This window comes from Schistocerca gregaria, chromosome 6 (assembly GCF_023897955.1).
Source record: "Schistocerca gregaria isolate iqSchGreg1 chromosome 6, iqSchGreg1.2, whole genome shotgun sequence".
Classification (NCBI taxonomy): domain Eukaryota; kingdom Metazoa; phylum Arthropoda; class Insecta; order Orthoptera; family Acrididae; genus Schistocerca; species Schistocerca gregaria.
The window spans coordinates 145,598,923-145,622,949 of record NC_064925.1 but is presented as its reverse complement, the minus strand read 5'-3'; the positions used below and the strand labels follow the sequence as shown (position 1 = coordinate 145,622,949).

At 44.4% G+C, this 24,027-nt stretch overlaps 1 protein-coding gene and 1 pseudogene across 1 annotated transcript in view; both read left to right on the top strand.

Annotated features, from left to right (window-relative positions):
- The window catches only part of LOC126278471 (G-protein coupled receptor 54-like), a 1,326,787-nt gene that overhangs the window by 216,752 nt on the left and 1,086,008 nt on the right, over positions 1–24,027 (top strand). The window lies entirely within an intron of this gene.
- LOC126279151 (5S ribosomal RNA) lies at positions 6,344–6,461 on the top strand (annotated as a pseudogene).

Below are 24,027 nucleotides of genomic sequence, written 5' to 3'. Positions count from 1 at the left end.
ACTTCTCTGCAAATTAGGGACACTGTTGCTCCTGGGGTATCGGCGAGGACCATTCGAAACCGTCTCCATGAAGCTGGGCTACGGTCCCGCACACCGTTAGGCCGTCTTTCGCTCAAGCCCCAACATTGTGCAGCCCGCCTCCAGTGGTGTCGTGACAGGCGTGAATGGAGGGACGAATGGAGACGTGTCGTCTTCAGCGATGAGAGTCGCTTCTGCCTTGGTGCCAATGATGGTCGTATGCGTGTTTGGCGCCGTGCAGGTGAGCGCCACAATCAGGACTGCATACGACCGAGGCACACAGGGCCAACACCCGGCATCATGGTGTGGGGAGCGATCTCCTACACTGGCCGTACACCTCTGGTGATCGTCGAGGGGACACTGAATAGTGCACGGTACATCCAAACCGTCATCGAACCCATCGTTCTACCGTTCCTAGACCGGCAAGGGAACTTGCTGTTCCAACAGGACAATGCACGTCCGCATGTATCCCGTGCCACCCAATGTTCTCTAGAAGGTGTAAGTCAACTACCCTGGCCAGCAAGATCTCCGGATCTGTCCCCCATTGAGCATGTTTGGGACTGGATGAAGCGTCGTCACACGCGGTCTGCACGTCCAGCACGAACGCTGGTCCAACTGAGGCGCCAGGTGGATATGGCATGGCAAGCCGTTCCACAGGACTACATCCAGCATCTCTACGATCGTCTCCATGGGAGAATAGCAGCCTGCATTGCTGCGAAAGGTGGATATACACTGTACTAGTGCCGACATTGTGCATGCTCTGTTGCCTGTGTCTATGTGCCTGTGGTTCTGTCAGTGTGATCATGTGATGTATCTGACCCCAGGAATGTGTCAATAAAGTTTCCCCTTCCTGGGACAATGAATTCGTGGTGTTCTTATTTCAATTTCCAGGAGTGTATTTTATGCCAACGAAAGTCTTGAGCTCTTGACATAACCTCCTCTCCAAAAGCCTTCAAGCTTACCGTAAATTTTCCTCGCGTTTTCAGCCAATTTAATGCAAAAAGAAATGGCATACTGTTGTGCAGTATTATGCGGTTCCAATTCCGTGACGAGACACACAAACATGTGTTAACTTATTACAGCACAACTCACGACTGAGCTGTTGCATCGATGTGCCGCTGGGACTAGAATCAGCTTATAGACAAAGGTCAAAGACGTTGTGCCTACGCAAGCCTGCAGAGTTGCCACATCTTGCAAAGAAAATCATTACTTTATTGTCGCACCTCGTATACATTCAGTCGTTTAATTTTTTGTTGAATGATAGTGAGTTGATTCATCTGATGCCTGTTATGATTATTATACTGTTTGGTATATTCAATTCCTCAAAGGAAAACGACACCATTGGAAAAAATACAAGCTGCGGATAATGAATATCAGTGTAGGAAAAATATTTCTAGTGCTCTGGAAGAAATCTGCAAAGTTGTGCTGCAGTCAGTGACTTCTGTGAAGTGTTCATATCTTCTGGCAGCTGTCCGAAGTTCCGCGGTCTGTGACTCCAGTAGGGCGTAGCACAATGTACGAGACTCATCTTGCTCTGCAATTGGCCTCCTCGCTCATCCGCGCCACACAGGAACGCTCTCGGATAGCCACGTCTGTGACCGCGGGCGGTTCGATAGGATTAACTGTCTTTTTAGCTACATCGGCCATGCGCGGCTCTGAATGATCATTGCTTGGGCCGGATTACCTCGGGTTCCACTCATGTGTTTTCGAAGGCTAGGGCTCCGCAAGTCCACTCAACAGCCAGAAACGGGAAGGAAGCAGCCAGCCACCGGATTGTTTGCAAAACTCACGGTTACGGGTTGTTACGGCTTTCTAAGGACTTCAGTCTTACAGAATGAGATTTTCACTCTGCAGCGGAGTGTGCACTGATATAAAAATTGTAAGGTGTCAGGCAAATCCATCACCTTCCATGAAAACCCTGATATGATAAGCAAATCCAGGAGTATGTCACATAGCTCCGAATAAATCGTGACATTAAATTAACCAAATTAATACGAGTAACAAGTGAGCAAATGGAATACCACAGACTAATACACGAATACCTAAATGCATGTCGTACCTTCCCACCGAGAGACCGACGCAGTTCCGAGGGGAGAAAGGAGGACAGAAGCCGAGAGCAGAACCGTGTTAAGCTAGAAGGCCCTACGATAAGGGATGGACTGGACACCCACGTCGGCACCCTACCTCTAAGACTACTACCCGCACGTTTTAGCGTGAGACTTTTTCGCGTCCCTGTTACATCAAGGACCACCCCCTAGCCAATTTTAAAAGGTAGAGCCCTCCAGAAAAACAGTATAGATCTTACGATAACACAAAAAGGGCCACTACCACCCGCAAGTTTTAGGGTGAGACTTTTTCGCGTCTCAGGTACGTCAAGGACCACCCCCCAGCCCATGTTAAAAGATAGAGCCCTCCAGAAGAACAGTATAGATCTTACGATAACGCTAAAAGGACCACACCAGCTGCAGGTTTTTAGCGTGAGACTTTTTAGCGTCTCTGTTATGTTGAAAACTTTAAAAACATTGCCCCACCACGAAAAGTATAACGTTTCTCATTGGATAGACAGAATTTTTGTAGGCGGAGCTTAAGGTTAACATTGAGACCCTCATTGGTCAGATGAAAACACAGCCAGATAGTTTTTTTTAAACCAACTTCGGTAAATTGTAGTAAGGAGAGAGTTGCTTCCGAGATGCCGATGTGAGCGGAGCTGTGCTGCCCGCCGCCGCCCTTACGCTGCCTAAACACCGACAAGGTAATGAACGCACGCGATGCCGCATTTTTGAGCGGATAAGGCTTCACTCAGAACTGCAGAAGTCTCATCTGTTACACCCCCTTTTTGCGTAATACTAGTGTCGGTCGTTAATTAAAATTCATGGTGTTCACATTTGCCACTTGAAGTAAAGATCTGAAACGCGATGATTTTTCTGTTATATAGTTATTGAGAAGCCACATCAGCCACTGTAATTTACGACAAGTTAGATAAGTAATTAAAGATAATTGAGGGTCACTGTAGACCATTTTGATAGTTTTCTCTTTTGTGAAACTTAATTTAAACCTAGATTATAGATGTGATTTGGCATAGGTCATCCTTCGATCTATTGCAGAACTTGGAAACCCATTCAGGGAATATTCGTTCACATTTTTGTTGAACGCAGTTGGTTTTTACCATCCTGTATTAAAACATTTCCTTTTATCAACAGTGCAATTTATAAACGATGTTTTGTGAGTAGAATAAAATTTCCAATGGTAAACTTAACTGCTTTTTCGAAGTTATTTTACCAGCTAACTACAAATAGGAAAGCCTTGAACCCTTTCCACTAAATTTAGTTAGTATTAAGATTCTTTTACAGGGAGTGCAGTGGAGCTGACGCTGAGATCATTTAGTATCTGGTTATATCATCGCTAGTCTCACTGAGCTCTTCTGAATTCTACATGTCATGTGTGGTCTGGCGTCTCCTTACCAGCAACAGGTCCCAGGTTCAAACTAGTCAATTCTCTAAAAACACGCTCAGAGCGTCGTTGCGCGAAAGTGGAAGGGAGACACGATATAAGAACAAACAGACACCACCATGAATGTTTAGAAAATTACTGGCAGATTAAATCTGTGTGCCGGACCGAGACTCGAACCTCGGTACCTTTGCCTTTCGCGGGCAAGTGCTCTGCCGTCTGAGCTACCCGTGCACGACTCACGCCCCGTCCTCACAGCTTCAATTCTGCCAGTACCTCGTCTCCTACCTTCCAAACTTCGCAGAAGCTCTTCTTTGGATGGTACTGATTTCTTCATAACATGACTGTAGTGCTACGAAAATGGATTTTTTCCGCAATGCTGTCTGCTGGTGGTAGGAACACTACTGGACAAGTAACTCATTAACATGTAATGTGCGTCGGTCGCTGTTGAGTATCGGTTATCTGTATCTTCCAAAACGGCTCTCCGGTCCAGCGAATGCCAGTAGCAACTTGATTATGCAACTGCTTCCAGGGGCCATAAAAATTTGATTTTAAGTGTTTCGTATAATTATTGAATAAATTTAAAAATTTATGATGCTATCAGAATCTGCTCCTTAAGAGGATCATCGTACGTTAAAGAATTAACACAACACGCCAAGTTCGCTGTGAACCCGCTCCCCCCCCCCCCCCCCAGAAAAAAACACGCACACAAAATAACGGGAGGACAAAAATTTTGTCACTTACTATATTTTCATTATTCATGGAGTAGAACTTCAGCATTAGACATGACGTTTTAATTTATTACTTCTTTACTAATAACACTAACTCTGTTCGCAGCACATATTGCTGACAATATCCACATGTGCAATTTAATGTACCTGCAAAACTGTTTCATTGTACGACACATTGTTGAGGAGACGTGCCGTAATGAACTTAGAGATGCGTGGAACAACTCTTTTCTTATAATTGAGCCACTGACGTAGTTTCACGCGTGATAATTCGATTTCTTAAAGACTTGTGGATGGTTAAATTATTAAAAAACTAAAAACTCGCCTCGATTGCGAAAGAAGCACCTAGTGTTAACCCATGTTTGGCGTAGATATCTAAACCTTCTTCAGATCAATAATAAAATCCACAAGTGCATAAGAAGATCTCTGTCAATGACTAAAAGAACACCATAGCTATACATTTATAAACGAAATAGAAAAGGAAACACAAACAGTACATATGTACAAAGTCAAAACCACAACTTAATAGTGTACGCTCCACCTCACACCGGCCCATGTTCGATGGGCCATGACCCGCCATAAACTGCAGCTACAAACGGTCGCTCACTTACAAGCCCGACCCGCTACCTATGCACGTGCGCAAGACAAGGGAAGTTACTTGAATATGCATGCACATACGAACACGAGAAAGTTTATACATGGGTCGGGGCTAAATAGCCCATATATTCCCAACCGTGGATCAACGTGTATCAAAATATGGAGTGGACAGAATAAGTGACGAGCTAAATAGGAGATGAAACCTAAAAATAACCGCACACGGTTGCTTATGCTAGGAAAGAAACATATATGAAGCTACCTATGACAACAGGAGGAACTCTTAAAAACTATACCTAAAGCCAGTAGTTATCCTGAGGGACTGCGATGCTGAAGGTTTCTTAAATTGTGGATGGGAGTATGGGTGGAGTGGTTACTAGTTGCTGATGCATGATGACGTTGCGGTCACCGGTTCGTTTCCCGTCTACTGCTGTTATTCATCATTTAACATATGATATTTCTGGAACGTTGTGAAACTTACTTACTGAATGTTTGGCTTCATATTAACATTCTATGCGTACATAAGCAGGAGCACTCTCTTTCTTACGGAATGTCTGACTTTGCTAGAAAGTATTATGTATGTGCGCTGTATAAATAGGAGCATTCTCTGTTGAGGTGGGTAGTTCAGTTCAGTGTGAACTTTAGTGTATCTTCAATAATGGTGCATTGAATGTGAAGTATTCGCCCTAGTTGATGAGCATGCTCATGCAACAGGTACTTCATTCCGGATTATATATGTGACTTAATTAATGAAAGAAAGAAATTCCTGGTATGATTCTGCGATCATTATGAACTTTATAAATATTACAGTCTAGAAGCCATAATGATTTATTTAAAAATTAATTACATTAGTTCACGTTTCATGTGTCGGAGACTACCATCATCAGACCAAAATTTAAAACTTCAGAAACGAAAGTGAATGTCAATACGCTTGCTGTATATTGTCGACGAACTTTGTTTGATGTAGTCATTAGCCCAAATGTGTTACACGTAATAGAGTAATAAGTGAAAAAATCATTAAACGATATGGATAACATTAACCGAAAGGTGTAGGTATCAGTTACTACCTCATCGAATGTGAAAATTAGACAACAAAGGCTATACATTCAGCTGACGAACTTCGGAGAAGTAAGTACACACACCACTCACACACACACACGTAAGCAACACTAAACTATCAATATGCTTCAGAAATGGAAGTTGCCTCAAACATAACTAAGAAATTTGCCCACATATCCAAAAATAGCAAACTGTTTAACTTCTCAGTAAGCAACATTGATGTCTGTGTATATTTGTACATACTGTTTTGTAAGAGTGAGTGCGAGTGACTGTGTGTTGGCCTGCTCATTCTGTTCACTTATAAGAGGGCCACAAGACGATTTCAGTAGTTTAATTGGAATCATTGTGCGTGTGAAAGGAGCGTGATATTTCAAGTTAAAATTGGCCGGGAAGGTGTTGTGTACTATGGTATTACATACGTGTGACAGCATAGTGAACTGCTCCTGTCGCAGCGTTATAGATAGTGTGGGGTGGTTGTTCCCTAATGTTCACCATTTGCCAACGGCCTTACCGTTGTGGTAGCACCAGTTCCCGTCAGATCACTGAAGTTAAGCGCTGTAGGGCTGGGCTAGCACTTCGATGGGCCACCATCCGGTCCGCCGAGCGCTGTTGGCAAGCGGGGTGCACTCAGCCCCTGTGAGGCAAACTGAGGAGCTACTTGACTGGGAAGTAGCGGCTCCCGTCTCGGAAACTGACATACGGCCGGGAGCGCGGTGTGCTGACCACTCGCCCCTCAATAACCGCATCCAGTGACGCCCATCAGCTGAGGATGACACGGTTGCCGGTCGGTACTTTAGGGCCTTCACGGCCTACCAGTTACAGTTACAGTTACAGTTAGAGAAAACGTGCGTTCCTTCAACTAATTTTGTAAAATTATTTTAACTAATTCAGCAGCCTTAGTAACAGTGGTAGGTTGGGCTAATCAGAAGAGTCATGGAGGTAAGTTAGGACTGCTTTAGTACGTATCCACTCAGCGCGTCCTGTTTGTGTGCTTCAACGGGACATTTCTCCTTAGTTGTACGAATTCAACAATAACTTTTCCTTTGGTTCAAATGGCTCTGAGCACTATGGGACTTAACATCTACGGTCATCAGTCCCCTAGAACTTAAGCCTACTTAAACCTAACTAACCTAAGGACATCATAAACATCCATGCCCGAGGCAGGATTCGAACCTGCCACCGTAGCAGATGCGCGGTTCCAGACTGAAACGTCTAGAACCGCTTGACCACGGCGGCCGGCTTTTCCTTTAATTAGCAATTTTTTCTCTCCGAGTAATAAAATGTCAAGATGACTATTGACGTTTAACAAATCAAAATATTTCATCTTTAGGTAATTTAAGGTTAAGTTTCTTCCCTTTTACTTATTTTTTGAATCTAAGTATTTACATGAATTCAGTAACTCACACATGAAGGTAGTGCGAATCTTTGTCGCAATCTAAATCCAGCAGCTCTAAGCATATGTATGGATCGTATTGTTAGGAAAAAGATTATGGTAATTAACTTTCCCTGTGCGGTAGCTATTCAGCACACAGCCTTCTTTAAGAGAAGTATAACGCTGCATCTCGGCCCTTCCCCAGCAGTCGGATAAACTGGCTTCCCGATATGCCAGGCGGAAGAATACAGTATACAGCTCTCTTTGATGGCGCAGCCACAGAGATGTCAAGCAGTACAATAGCCTGCGGCTGTGGTTGATATCCCCCCTTTTTCCGTAAATACAGAAACCAGTGTGCTTTTGGCGCTCACTGGAGCAAGGCAGCTTGCGCCGTGGTCCATTATCGGTATTGACTGGGGATGAAAAGGGCCGACCAAACTGAATGAAACTAGTTCCGTGATTGGAAATGAATTCGATAACCGCTATATGAGTCTATTTGGTAGCTCTTGCTTCTAACAACAGCTATCCGACTGTAACGTGAATCACAATGGATATCTGCTACGTTACTATGCACGAATGTCTTCCTACGTAATTCTAGTGATTACTTGTAATGGATTCTGCCGAATATTCCTGGAAATGTACTCGTGCCCTAAAATGTTCTCTGCAGCCGTTCAGTTGTGTTTGCGATTCATTTTCTCAAGATAATGGAAACTGAAGTGAACAACGAGTGGAAAAGCAGTCGAGGAGGAGGACGAGATTTGAGTTTAACGTCCCGCGTCCAACGACGTCATTAGAGATGATGATGTTTGGTTTGTGGGGTACTCAACTGCGCGGTTATCACCGCCTATACAAATTCCCAACCTTTTCTCAGCCCGTTCTAGCCACTATGATGAATGATGATGAAATGAGAAGGACAACACAAACACCCAGTCATCACGAGGCAGGTGAAAATTCCTGACCCCGCCGGCAATCGATCCTGGGACCCCGTGCTCGGGAAGCGAGAACGCTACCGCGAGAGCATGTGCTGCGGACACGTTATTAGAGACGGAGCACAATCTCGGATTAGTGGAGGATGGGAAAGGAAATAGGTCGTGCCCTTTCAAAAGACCCATCCCGCCATTTACCTGAAGAGATTTAGGAAAATCACGGAGAACCTAAATCAGGATGGCCGGACGCGGTTTTGAACCGTCATCCTCCCGAATGCGACCTCAGTGTGCTAACCAGTGTGCCACCTCGCTCAGTATAAGCAGTCGACAGACTATTGGTTTTAAACAACATAGTTTGCAGATTACCATCAGAACAAAAAGTGTTGCAATGAAATGTTTATTGTTCCGGCGCAACTAGCTGCGCCGACAAGAAGATGTTGAAGCTCAAGTACAGAGAGCGCTGTGAGGCGACGTCAGCCAATATCACGCTGACAAGTCACCACGACAGGAGTGGCCTCTACAAGAAGAGAATGTAAGAGCAGCTCCTGGCAACCTCGGCCTGAGAGTTGCAGATGCACACTAGAAGGCCTGTCATCCTAACTGTTACATTGAGACTTGTGCCTAATATTAATTGCTTGTATGTGAAGTGCCTGGGCTAGCAGGACACAGCGGATTAGGTTGCGGAAAGGGGCCAAAATAAGTTGCTGTCAGTTGCACTCAACATACAAACTTTATTTATCAACACACAGTTACACGGATACAAAACACCCAAAACTTTAATCGACCTCCTTTGATTAACTTTAGATCGGCTGAACGCCACACTCAAAATCCAAGGCCTAAGCAAGAAACTCAGATGGAAACCCAGTTCTAACCAAAGAAGAGAAAGCAGAAAGGTGGAAGGAGTATATAGAGGGTCTACACAAGGGCGATGTACTTGAGGACAATATTATGGATATGGAAGAGGATGTAGATGAAGATGAAATGGGAGATACGATACTGCGTGAAGAGTTTGACAGAGCACTGAAAGACCTGAGTCGAAACAAGGCCACCGGAGTCGACAACATTCCAATGGAAATACTGACGGCCTTGGGAGAGCCAGTCCTGACAAAACTCTACCATCTGGTGAGCAAGATGTATGAGACAGACGAAATACCCTCAGACTTCAAGAAGAATGTAATAATTCCAATCCCAAAGAAAGCAGGTGTTGACAGATGTGAAAATTACCAAACTATCAGTTTAATAAGTCACAGCTGCAAAATACTAACGCGAGTTCTTTACAGACGAATGGAAAAACTAGTAGAAGCCGACCTCGGGGAAGATTCCGTAGAAATGTTGGAACACGTGAGGCAATACTGACCCTACGACTTATCTTAAAAGCTAGATTAAGGAAGGGCAAACCTACGTTTCTAGCATTTGTAGACTTAGAGAAAGCTTTTGACAATGTTGACTGGAATACTTTCTTTCGAATTCTGAAGGTGGCAGGGGTAAAACACAGGGAGAGAAAGGCTATTTACAATTTGTACAGAAACCAGATGGCAGTTATAAGAGTCGAGAGGCATGAAAGGGAAGCAGTGGTTGGGAAGGGAGTGAGACAGGGTTTTAGCCTCTCCCCGATGTTATTCAATCTGTATATTAAGCAACCAGTGAAGGAAACAAAAGAAAAATTCGGTGTAGGTATTAAAGTCCATGGAGAAGAAATAAAAACTTTGAGGTTCGCCGATGACATCGTAATTCTGTCAGAGACAGCAAAGGACTTGGAAGAGCAGTTGAACGGAATGGATAGTGTCTTGAAAGGAGGATACAAGATGACCATCAACAAAAGCAAAATGAGAATAATGGAATGTAGTCGAATTAAGTCGGGTGATGCTGAGGGAATTAGATTAGGAAGTGAGACACTTTAAGTAGTAAAGGAGTTTTGCTATTTGGGGAGCAAATAACTGATGATGGTCGAAGTAGAGAGGATATAAAATGTAGACTGGCAATGGCAAGAAAAGCGTTTCTGAAGAAGAGAAGTTTTTTAACATCGAGTATAGATTTAAGTGTCAGGAAGTCATTTCTGAAAGTATTTGTATGGAGTGTAGCCATGTATGGAAGTGAATCATGGACGATAAATAGTTTGGACAAGAAGAGCATAGAAGCTTTCGAAATGTGGTGCTACAGAAGAATGCTGAAGATTAGATGGGTAGATCACATAACTAATGAGGAGGTATTGAATCGGATTGGGGAGAAGAGAAGTTTGTGGCACAACTTTACCAGAAGAAGGGATCGGTTGGTAGGACATGTTCTGAGGCATCAAGGGATCACCAATTTAGTATTGGAGGGCAGCGTGGAGGGTAAAAATCGTAGAGGGAGACCAAGAGATGACTACACTAAGCAGATTCAGAAGGATGTAGGTTGCAGTAGGTACTGGGAGATGAAGAAGCTTGCACAGGATAGAGTAGCATGGAGAGCTGCATCAAACCAGCTTCAGGAGTGAAGACCACAACAACAACAACAAGCAAGAAACTGAAATACAAGGTTCTTCTGGAGGTTTCACCCAAAAATATTTCTAAATCTTCTATCTAAACAGGCTGAAGGCCTTAGCAATTTAATTTTAATCGAACTTGGTTGGGGGCCACATATTAAGCAATAAGAGAGCTCCAATCAAAAGGCAGAAGGCCTTATCTTAAAATATTTCATGCAAAATTCGGCTGAAGGCCACATACAGAAGCATAACAATATTATGCTTCAAGGGCAAGACAAGAACATTAATTTAAGAGACATTAAAATTCGGCTAAGGGTCGCACATCAGCAAATAATTTAACAGCTTAAGCCGTAGAAAGAAGAGTTTCAATTTAAAAAGCAGAAGGCCTTGTCTTAAACATCTCACGTAAAATTCAGCTGAATTCCCCATATAAAAGAATAAAAATCTCTTGTCTTAATGGCAAGACAAGAACATTAATTCAAGAGATATTGATACTAGGCTGAAGGCCAGACATCAACCAAGTAACTAAAACCCAAACAGGGAAATTACTATGTAACGTAGAAGGAACGGCGCTCAAGAGTTTCCGAGGTTAAGCCTGGGATTCTAACGCCCATTTAGGTGAGACAGGCGGCCTTTCCAACGACTTCTTAATTTGAAGGCAACCCAACCGACAGACAGCCGACCGACCCATCAACAAAATCAGTTCCGCTCCATGCAACCAGTAAAACGACCACAAGATTTCTATACACCGACACACAGTATGTTGGTGCCCATAACGACCAATACCTCAGCTGCCGCGCTGGACAGCAACAACACGATGAGGAAAATACACTACCAAAAATTACGTCAACGATCAGGGCAGGTAACCGGAACGTCAACGGCCACAAGGCAGCAAATACCGCTGGTCAATAACAGCGAATAAATTAAGTTAAACTCCACGGGAAGACGGCTTACTTGAATACACACACGTTGTTGCTCGCGGGAATGTCTGAAAAGCGACAAGCAGGATCAAACGAAGAAATACAAACAGTTGAAACTCGATTGTAAGTTAGGTGAGGACTCAACTTTCATGTCCGAGATCGGTGGGCAACGAGCTTCGTAGTACTCGCAAGCAGCACCCCACACTGCAACCGCGCGTGCACGCCGCCTGCGGCCCCGGCCAGAGTACGCGTGACGGAGACTTCCTTGCCGCTCCACCCAATCGACCGACTGCCCAGGCCAAATATACGTCGGCCGATGAGGCAACAAACTGAACGACCAACCAACGGTCGTCCCGCTCCAGTCTCCTTCCGTCAGACAGTTCACGTGTGTCGCCAGCGCTCCGTCTCACCGGCGCTCCGTCCCCGACTTCACTGCTGCTGCATCCCGACTGGCCTGCTGGTCCGTCTCCAACACACTGCTAGACACACGACAATCCGGGAATATTATCGGTCGCTCCAGAGATGGTACGACAGTGCACTTATAGATACTCGCTGCTGCTGCTGCTCACGGGCAAGTAAGGCAGGAAGTAAGTGACGCCAGTAAATGGAATAAGGAAACGAGGCGGCATTACAGTAATTGAAGATGACGTACAATAAATGGCATGAACACGAGCCGTGCATGGCTCAGTATGGACATTGTGTACTGAGAATGACTCTGCATGTCGCCAATGCTTGCGACACGTACTTGTAAGTCAAGTATTGTCAGTTTGCATCTTGGATATTCGGGAATCCATCCGGATGTTCGCGTCGTTCTCGCACGATATTTCAACAGCGTGCCTCGCTGTCTTCCATCTGACGGAACACACGACGCGGCGCGGACCGATTAGGGAGCGCCCAGCACGCAACAGAAGTGGAAACCGTAGTAACAGTCATGAGATAGAGTACCCAACATCTCAGAGGGGGTCTGACACACCTCAAATGACAACCACAACCGCTGAGGACGGCCAAAACCGGCGCCGACGGCAGTCGGAACATCCGCGACTGGAGGGATCCTTGAAGCCAAGTCTGGCGGGCGCGGACCACAGATGGAACACTTGACTCGGCGCGGACCGATTAGGGAACGCCCAGCTCCTCCCAGGCATAAATACTGGACTCGATCGACCCAAGGACCAGTCTCAGGTAGCACCTGAAGAAGACAGCGAGGCACGCTGTTGAAATATCGTGCGAGAACGACGCGAACATCCGGCTGGATTCCCGAATATCCAAGATGTCAACAGATCGCCGGGAAATCATGAAGAATTATTGTCAGTATACTTTATTGTAATAAAAACCACTAATGTGATTTGCTTGAATTATTGTATGACTATCCGAAAAAGCAGTATCCTTCAGGCACCCTATAAGAGACGAGTGGGCGGGACCCCACATGCTGTTATAACTTCAGTTATTTGTTCTACATCCTTTATGCAGTGGGTGCCGCACAACTTTTAAGTATTTGAAATAAGTCATGTTTCAGAACAGCCAAGAGTTTCAAATACTCTAACCATTATTAACCACCTGTTTTGGTCATCTGATCCGTATTATGGCTCGGTGCTAATATTTGTGAAATTAATGGATATTGTTACTTATCGTGCAACAGACAAATGTTATTCACAGCTATGCGTTTCGCGATTCAAGGGCTCGTCATCTGGCTGTGGGTTCAAACTCATCATTCATTCACACTGAAAAATGCATAAAATCAAAAATGGCTCTGAGCACTATGGGACTCAACTTCTGAGGTCATCAGTCCCCTAGAACTTAGAACTACTTCAACCTAACTAAGCTAAGGACATCACACACATCCATGCCCGAGGCAGGATTCGAACCTGCGACCGTAGCGGTCTCACGGTTCCAGACTGTAGCGCCAACAACCGCACGGCCACTCCGGCCGGCTGCATAAAATCGTCACATAAAATAAAAGTATTCGTGCACAATTTCCACGTCTTTCTTTAAATTTGGTAACACTTGCTTCATTAGGCTCCCACGCTTTGGCCAATATATTACTTTTGTGTATCAGTTTTATCGACAGCGTCTGCTTAATGTCACACCAGCTGCCTTACCGCACAGTAGCTTGTTCTATAAATATAAACATACGTCGCCAAATGTCTGTGTTACGTCGTAACGTCATCGCGACTGGCGTCCACAATTTTCACGTCTTTCTTTAAATTTGGTAACACTTGATTTACTAGACTCCCACGCTTTGGCCAATATATTACTTTTGTGTATCAGTTTTATCGACAGCGTCTGCTTAATGTCACACCAGCTGCCTTACCGCACAGTAGCTTGTTCTATAAATATCAACATACGTCGTGAAATGTCTGTGTTACGGCGTAACGTCATCGCCGGCACGCCAGTCGCGAACTACAGGAAAGAGAAGGCTGTGAGAAGAAGTCAGCCAATTGCACGCCGTGCTGCCACCAGGACGACAACGCGATAGCAGCGGCCTCTACGTGAAGACGACAAAAGCGCCGTGCCCGACTGGTGGGAGCCCACTTACAGTGACTTCAAAAAGCATTCGTACATCTGCATATCTGTTAGAAAACAAAGTCGATGTAACATGAAAAGAAATGTATACAAAATCTAAAGAGACATTTATCTAAGAAGTACCTCGGTAAGCCATGTTTGTTGAAAACCAAGGAAAGAAATGTATCCAAATCGACAGAAAGGTTAATGAAATAAAAACTTTAATACAAGAGCTAGTTCATAAACTATTCGTCTACCATTTGAACATGTCGAAATTGAGCGCGCAGTGATTAAACTACACTACTGGCCAATAACATTTCTACACCACGAAGATGACGTGCTACAGACGCGAAATTTAACCGACAGGCAGAAGATGCTGTCATATGCAAATGAGTAGCTTCTCAGAGCATTCACACAAGGTTGGCGCCGGTGTCGACACCTACAACGTGATGACATGAGGAAAGTTTCCAACCGGTTTCTCATACACAAACAGCAGTTGACCGGCGTTGCCCGGTGAAACGTTGTTGTGATGCCTCGTGTAAGGAGGAGAAATGCCTACCATCACGTTTCCGACTTTGATAAAGGTCGGATTGTAGCCTATCGAGATTGCGGTTTATCGTATCGCGACATTGCCGCTCGCGTTGGTCGAGATCCAATAACTGTTAGCAGGGGGGGGTAATACGGTACGCCGTGCTGGATCCAAACGGCCTCGTATCACTAGTAGTCGAGATGAAAGGCATCTTATCCGCATGGATATAACGGATCGTGCAGCCACGTCTCGATCCCTGAGTCAACAGATGTGGACGTTTGCAAGACAATAACCATCTACACGAACAGTTCGACGACGTTTGCAGCAGCATGGACTATCAGCTCGGAGACGATGGCCTGCGGTTATCCTTGACGCAGCGTCACAGACAGGATTGCCTGCGATGGTGTACTCAACGAGGAACCTGGGTGCACGAATAGGAAAACGTAATTTTTTCGGATGAATCCAGGCTCTGTTTACAGCATCATGATGGTCGCATCCGTCTTTGGCGACATCGCGATGAAGCGTGTATTCGTCATTGCCATACTGGCGTATCACCCGGCGTGATGGTATGGGGTGTCATTGGTTACACGTCTCGGTCAACTCGTATTCGCACTGACGGCAGTTTGGCACTTTGAACAGTGGAAGTTACATTTCAGATGTGTTACGACCCGTGGCTCTACCCTTCATTCGATCCCTACATTTCAGCAGGATAATGCACGACCACATATTGCAGTTCCTGTATGGACCTTTCTGGATACAGAAAGTGTTCGACTGCTGCCCTGGCCAGCCATTCTCCAGATCTCTCACCAATTGAAAACGTCTGATTAATGGTGGCCGAGCAACTGGCTCGTCGCAATATGCCAGTCACTACTCTTGATGAACTGTGGTATCGTGTTGAAGCTGCATGGGCAGCTGTACCTGCACACGTCATCCAAGCTATGTTTGACTCAATGCCCAGGCGTATCAGGGCCGTTATTACGGTCAGAGGTGGTTGTTCTGTGTGAAAATGTAGTCATATATCAGTTCTAGTGTAATATATTGTCCAATGAATACCCGTTTATCATCTGCATTCCTTCTTGGTGTAGCAATTTTAATGGTCGGTAGTGTATAACACAGACCCACGGCACACACTACAGTCAACCGTGCGCTGCCCCAGTCTATCGCCTATTGTGGTTCTGAACGGCGCCGATACAGTGCAATTAGCGCCATGGGCCTTAAGCGTAGTGTGACGACGCTGATCAAAAGGAAACTTATTCTACGCTTATATAAAGAGTGCAGATCTTCTTACGAGATTGATAAAGTAGTCGGTAGACCTAGATAGACGGTTCAGGTCGATTTTGCGCAACATAATCATAATGAAACCAACCACGTACCGGATGCCCTCACCCTTCGACTCATGCTGACGTGAGATTTATCGTGAGGGAAATGAAGAAGAAATCTAAGTTGGCTGGTGAGTTAAAGTCTAGGGGAAAGAAGGTATGTGCCAACACAATCATAAATACATTCAAAACGTATCATTGCCGGGTAGCGCCCAAGAAATTTTGGCTCAGTGAACAGAATCGAAAGAAACATGTTCATTTTGAGATGGAACATAGATTAAAAAATTAATACTTCTGGAATGGAGTAACGTAGTTTGATGAGGGTAAATATAACGTATCCTGGTCGAATGGCAGGTGAATAGTGTGGCGTAAGAAGAATGCGGAGATGTTAACACGCAATCTTGTGCCAACAGTTATCACAGTGATGGCTCCCTATGATGCTCCAGGTGTTGGAAATTACATTTCAGAGAAGGCTCAATGGATCACCATATGTACATCAACATTCCAAACGACGATCTGAATCCTAGCGACGAAAAATTAGTTCTGCAAGGAAATTACATTTTTCAACAAGATAACGACCCGAAGCATACGGCTCTAAATACAAGGCTGTTGGTCTTGTACAATACACCAAAACAACTTAGCACCCCTCCACAGAACCCAGACATTAATCCTGTTGAACACCGTTGGAAGGTACTGGAAGATAGCATCAGGAGAAGATACATTTTTAACAAGAGAGACCTAAGACAAGCACTTCAAGACGAATGGGATAAAATTCAGGCCTCTCTGACGGCAAACTTCGTCAAATTGATGGCCAGACGATTACAAGAAGTAATAGTTGCAAAGGGAAACCCAACCAAATATTAATTTTTGTAACTGAAATCATATTTTCAGATTCTAAATAAAAAATATGAGTGGACGAATACTTTTTGCAATAGCGTTTGAATGAATCCACTTTGTCAAATTTGTTATCACTATGGATGTTAAAACTTCCCGGCAGATTAAAACTGTGTGCCCGACCGAGACTCGAAATCGGGACCTTTGCATTTCGCTGGCAAGTGCTCTATCAACTGAGCTACCGAAGCACGACTCACGCCCGGTACTCACAGCTTTACTTCTACCAGTACCTCGTCTCCTACCTTCCGGGCGTGAGTCGTGCTTCGGTAGCTCAGTTGGTAGAGCACTTGCCCGCGAAATGCAAAGTTCCCGAGTTCGAGTCTCCGTCGGGCACACAGTTTTAATCTGCCAGGAAGTTTCATATCAGCGCACACTCCGCTGCAGAGTGAAAATCTCATTCTGGAAACATCCCCCAGGCTGTGGCTAAGCCATGTCTCCGCAATATCCTTTCTTTCAGGAGTGTTAGTTCTGCAAGTTTCGCAGGAGAGCTTCTGTAAAGTTTGGAAGCTGGGAGACGAGGTACTGGCAGAAGTAAAGCTGTGAGTACCGGCCGTGAGTCGTGCTTCGGTAGCTCAGATGGTAGAGCACTTGCCGGCGAAAGGCAAAGGTCCCGAGTTCGAGTCTCGGTCGGGCACATAGTTTTAATCTGCCAGGAAGTTTCATATCAGCGCACACTCCGCTGCAGAGTGAAAATCTCATTCTGGAACTATGGATGTTATTTATTTCCTGTACATCAATAAAAATGACTTATCGAGGTTCGTTGCGTATGACTGGATGTTCACATTTTATGTTCCCTTTCTTTCACGTGACATATACTTAGTTTTTAAAGAAATTAGAACTAGACGAACACTTTTTGGACTCACAGTAGATAGCAGCGTCAACGTTAGCTACTTCGTTAGGAAGGTCTGTGTAGCACAGATTTGTGGTTGTCTATTCTGAAGAAGACTGGTTATTTTGTATGTCGCCCTTTGCTTGTGATGGGTATCAAAATTAAGTATTGTAATCGTCTTTTGGTATAAAACTCATTAATACGAGCTATTTGTTTGTCTAGATAACCGAATACGCAGGATTCCTAGACAAATCAGTCAGCACTGAGCTACATCTTAATCTACATCAGAACTCTGAAAGCCACGTGGCGGTGTGTAACGGAGGCTACTTCTGATTCCCCCCCCCCCCCCTCCCCCTTCCCTGGTTCCACTATCAAATGGTACGGGGACAGACTGACAGTCGGTAAGCCTCTGTATTGGCTCTAATTTCTCGAATATTCTCTTTGTGATCATTACGCGAGTCGTATGAGGGAGGAAGTAATATGCTGTCCGACTATTCCCGGAAAGTACTCTCTCGAAATTGACGTAGCAAATCTCCCCGTGATGCTCGAGGCCTCTCTTATGGCGTCTGCCGATGGAGTTTGTTGAGCACCTCTGTAACGATCTCGCGCCGACAAAACGATCCTGTGAAGATCGTTCTCTATCCCTTCTGTCAGTGTTATCTGGTAAGGATCGCAGGCTGATGAACAACACTCAATAATCAGCCGAACAAGCGAATTATAAGCCACTTCTTTAGTGTATGAATTAGGTTTCATGGACATTTCTCCTATGAAGCTCGGTCTCGCCTTTGCTCTTTCGACTACTTGTTTTCTGTGATCATTTCACTTAGTCACTCCGGATCGAGACTCCTAAATATTTGGCCGTGTTTCCTGTTTCCAGCAATTTATCATCAACTGTGTGGTCCTGCTGTAGTGGATCTCTTTTCCTATGGATGCGCGGTATCCTACATTTATTTACGTTCAATCACTGCACCACTGATCAATCCTCTGTGGGACCTTCTGCAAATCGTTACTGTCTTCTGACATTGCTACTTTCTTATAAACGACCACATCATCTGCGAACAACCTTAAAGAACGTCCGATGTGTTCTACTGCGTCATTTACATACCATTTACATACACGTTAAGCAGTAACGGTCCTATTACACTTCCTTGGGGTACCCCCAAAATCACCAACCATTGTGCTCTGTTTCACAGATGCCACAGGGGAGGTGAAGAAACATTGTCTCCAGTTATTTGTGAAAACTGCTTACAAATATAGTATTTCCGCTAAATTGAAGAAAAAGTTGTGGAACCATTAGAGACTCAATTATCGTTTTGCCTCATACTCCAATAACTGTGGATAACCTTTCAGGTAGAGTATTTGTACGTTACGACGAAAATATAAACTTGTAAAACAATAAACTGGTAGCCAAGATCGCAGGAATTCTTTTCATTCCATGATTACCGGCTTTAGTTTCGCCGAAACCGATAATCATGGAATAAAAAGAATTCCTGCGGTCTTGGCTACCAGTTTATTGTTTTACAAGCAAATCTAGATTGCTTCCATATGAGCACACCCTAGAGAAAATATAAACGATGCTGCATCATTGTCATCAATAGAGAAATGCACTGATATAGGATTTCTTTTGTGCGAAGAAAAGGCAAGGAAGGAAGGTAATAATTTAACGCCCCGTTCATAGCACTGTCGTTAGGAACGAAGTAGAAGATTAGATTCCAAAAGCGAAGGGAAGGAAATCCTGTCTGAAAATCCTCTTTTCCAAGGAAGCATCCCAGCATTTGTCAAAATCACGGAGAACATAAATGTAGATGAGGATTGGAACCCTCATCCTCCCGAGTGCGAATCCAGTATGCTAACCATCCGGCACCTGGCTCGGAGGTTTCCATTCGAGAGACTTCATAAACAGAGTTACACATTTCTATGGTAGACCAATCAACTTTTATTGAACGTTGCACTATACTGTAAAGTTAAACACACACGAAACACCATTTTTCAACTTCGTTACCAAGTCTCTGTAAACAGCGCTCGGATTGTAGTAACAACCCTTAAATTCCCCGACAACAGAAATTCGGCCCTTGCTCACGGAGCCATTCGAGAATCTCTCTGTGACCGTCATCGTCGTAGGACAAGCTCTTTGGCCGCAGATGTTCATTCGCATTGCCGAGAAGATGGACATCGCATGGTGCACGGTCTGAACATCCAGATGAGCATTACTAACGTCCTTGCGGCCTTGATGAAGTCGTTGGTAGCATTTCACTATGGTTGGCCATGACATCGCGTTTGGTCCATATATGTGCAGAGTTTCACCGAAAATCTGCTGGCAGTTTACACGTTTTCCTCACAATAATCTTATTGCCGAGCGTATTTCGTCTTTGTACTATGTAGTTGCCCAGCAATTTCACAAGCGCACTGTAACACAACTGTTACTCATACCTCAGCAGAACTGTGCCTACGTTGTACAGGACACCTGGAACGTTAACTCTCCTCTGACAATGCACCATTCTTCTTGCGAAATGATCTTAGCGTGCGACATGTGTAACCTTACTTTAAGAAGTCTACAAAGGAAGTAGGTTACAGTACGCTTGTTCGCCCACTGCTTGAATACAGCTCAACAGTGTGGGATCCGTACCAGATAGGGTTGATAGAAGAGATAGAAAAGATCCAACGGAGAGCAGCGCGCTTCGTTACAGGATCATTTAGTAATCGCGAAAGCGTTACGGAGATGATAGATAAACTCCAGTGGAAGACTCTGCAGGAGAGACGCTCATTAGCTCGGTACGGACTGCTGTTAAAGTTTCGAGAATATACCATCACCGAAGAGTCAAGCAGTATATTGCTCCCTCCTACGTATATCTCGCGAAGAGACCATGAGGATAAAATCAGAGAGATTAGAGCCCACACAGAAGCATACCGACAATCCTTCTTTCCACGAACAATACGAGACTGGAATAGAAGTGAGAACCGATAGAGGTACTAAGGGTACCCTCCGCCACACACCGTCAGGTGACTTGCGGAGTATGGATGTAGGTGTAGATGTAGATGTACGTATTGTGTCACGCCACAGTAGGGACGTTACCATACAGGCTGCTGTAGATACTTTTGTGCTACCTAAGAAAGATTTATTATCAGTGGTTTTTGGTGGTTATGGCATTGATTTTTTTCAAATGTTTTTTTCTGTCCTGATCGGAAGACATAGACTTGAAAGCTCATTACCTTTGAAAAATACATAAGGCCTTGATTTATTGAATGATAAGACAATCGCTCCACACGTAAAATCGTATACAACTGTATATACACTGAGTGACAAAAGTCACGTATACCACCTAATATTTTTTTGGACCTCCTGCTCGGCTTAGTGCTGCAGCTTCACGTGGCATGGACACAGCAAGTCGTTTGAAGAAGTATTGAGCCATGCCGGCTCTATAGGGTGAAACGTATTTAAACCGACAAACTCTGGGAGGTTGTAGGGGACATCAAAACAAATATTTTCCCCTAAAGTCATTTTTTCCTCTGAGGAGTATTTAAACCGGTAGAGGAAGATTTCTCTGGCGGTAAATTAATTAAACCAATAAACACTTTTCCATTTTTTTATGACCAGGAGACAACAACTAGGTAGCAGATGCGGCCCAATTAAACAGTCCCCAACAACACCGACCCACACATTAACGAAGAACCGCACTTGATGAGCGCTAGTAACTGTGGCATGTGGGTTATCCTCACTCCAAACATGCGAATTGTGCATGTTGAAGACTCCATCACCCCCGAACGTTGCTTCATCGGTAAACAACACAGAGGATGGAAATGTAGGATGCATTTCACACAGTTCCAGGTAGCACTGCGAAAACTGTGGTCTGGGTGGATAATCAACTGGTTCCAGGTTGTAGACACGCTTTAAGTGAAATGAAGAGACCATGAGGATAAAATCAAAGAGATTAGAGCCCACACAGAAGCTCTCGAAGGACTGTTCTTACATTCATCTGATTCGTCCCCATGTTACGTGCAATTGCACGAGTGCTCATTGAAAGATCCCGCTGCACATGCTGCAAGACAGCTTCCTCAACTTGCAGCGTTCTTACCGTGCGACAGCGTCCCTGTCCAGGTAATCTGCAAAATGACCCGGTCTCAAGCAGACGTTGGTACACAGCAGCAAAGGTCGTATGATGCGGGATACGGCGATTCGGATATTGTTGTAAACCCGCTGTGCAGCTCGTCCGTTGTGGTGCGCTACGTAGTACGCACCAACCATATCAGTGTACTCACTCCAGATGTATAACTACATTAGTAAACAGAGACAATGCACTACTGCACAGTTGGACAGCAGTTGCCTACAACTGAAGAGCGTAATACGACCTCCACAGGTTTAAATAATCCTCATAGGAAAATATGACATTAGGGAAAAAATATTTGTTTTGATGTCCGCTACAACGTCCCAGAGTTTGTCGGTTTAAATAATTTTCACCCTGTAGAGCCGTCCATATTTGTCAGTGGGGGATTTTGTGCATGAACTGAGTTCTAGATTACGTACCATAAATTTTCGATGGGATTCTTGTCTCGCAATCAGGGTGGCCAAATCATTCGCTCGAATTGTCCAGAATGTTCTTCGAACCAATAGCGAACAATTGTGGCCCGGTAATATGTCTGTGAACATGAAGTCTATGAATGGCTGGAAATGGTTTTCAAGTAGCCGAACATGAGCATTCTTATACAACTATCGGTTTAATAGCAACAGAGGAACCAGTCCATTCCATGTAAACACAGCCTACACCATTATGGAGCCATCAAATGGTTCAAATGGCTCAGAGCTCTATGGGACTTAACATCTAAGGTCATCAGTCCCCTAGAACTGAAATCTAACTAACCTAAGGGCATCACACACATCCATGAACGAAGCAGGGTTCGAACCTACGCGGTTCGAGACTGAAGCGCCTAGAACCGCTCGGCCACATCCAGTGCCTTATTGACAACTGTGGTCCATTGCTTCGTGATGTCTGCGTCACGCTCAAATCCCCCAATCAATTCTCACCAAGTGAAATCGGGACTCATGTGACCAGGGAATGGTTTTTCAACCATCTATAGTCCAACCGATATGGTCAAGAGCCCAGCAGAGGCGCTGCAGAGGATATCGTGCTGTTAGCAAAGACACTCACGTCGGTCGTCTGCTGCGGTAGTCCATTAACGTTAAATTTCTCCACATTTTCCTAAAAGATACGTTCCTCATACGTCCCATATTGATTTATGCTGTTGTTTCAAGCAGTCTTGCTTGTTTGTTATCACTGAAAACTGTACGCAAACGCTGCGGCTCTCGGTCATTAAGTGAAAGCTGTCGGCCACTGCGTTGTCCGTGATAAGACGTAATACCTGAAATTTGGTTCTTGCGGCACTCTTTTGACACTGTGGACCTCGGAATCTTGAAGTCCCTAACTATATACGAAATGGAATGTCCCATGCTTGTAGCTCCAGCTCCACGTCCAAAGTCTGTTAATTCTCGTCGTGAGGCCATAATCACATCGGAAACCTATCTCATGAATGGATATGATAGCTCCACTAATGTACTGTCATCTGATACCTTGTGTAGGTGATAATACCACCATCTGTATATGTATGCTTCGCTATTCGATGATGATCGTCATCTCAGTGTGTACAACTCATGTAAATTCAGCGGGGCAACAATGACGCTGCCCATGCAGCTATTAGGCTGGTGTATAACTTGGCTGCATTTTTGTTTTGTATGTTGGTATTCGTGTTTCTATTGGTTTATTTATCGATTGTCATTATTTATTTGTAGTTCACTGCTGCTGTTTGAGTTTACATATTGTCGTTTTGTCATTTGGAGATCGAGAGTGGATATGCTGACACTAGAGAACGAAGTGCCGAGTGGAGAAATCGGAACATGTCCGACATATTCTTCCGTTGGAGTTCAGTAGAGGATGACAGTAGAGGAAACAGCCAGAAACATTTGTGCTGTGCATGACGATAATGCCATTGGACAGAGCAGGGCAAGAAAATGGTTTTCTCGTTTTAAGGAGAATCGTTTTGACATCAGAGACTCTCCACTTTCGGGAAGACCTTCGGGGTTTGACGAAGATCAATTAAACACATTAATCCACTCGGGAACTAACAGGTGTTATAAAGTTTGAAAGGAGTACGTTTCGTGATCCATTTCATGATTTAACACACGTTTCATGAGAAATTATGGGACGAACTTGTTTTCCTCATTTTTTCGTTATTTCAGTCATATGCTGATGCTTGGACTAAGACTATGAAGGTTTGTGTGTTTTTCATTCTTTTCTTGAAACCAGCTGTGTCTTCTCTGTAGCCATTTTTAGATTCTCTTCCTTCTTCGTCCTTTTGAGTTGCAATCAAGGCAGTGTCCGAAGAGCCTAAGGTAGGTGCACCAACCTTCAAATATATCCCTTTTTCTCTTAGTCTGAG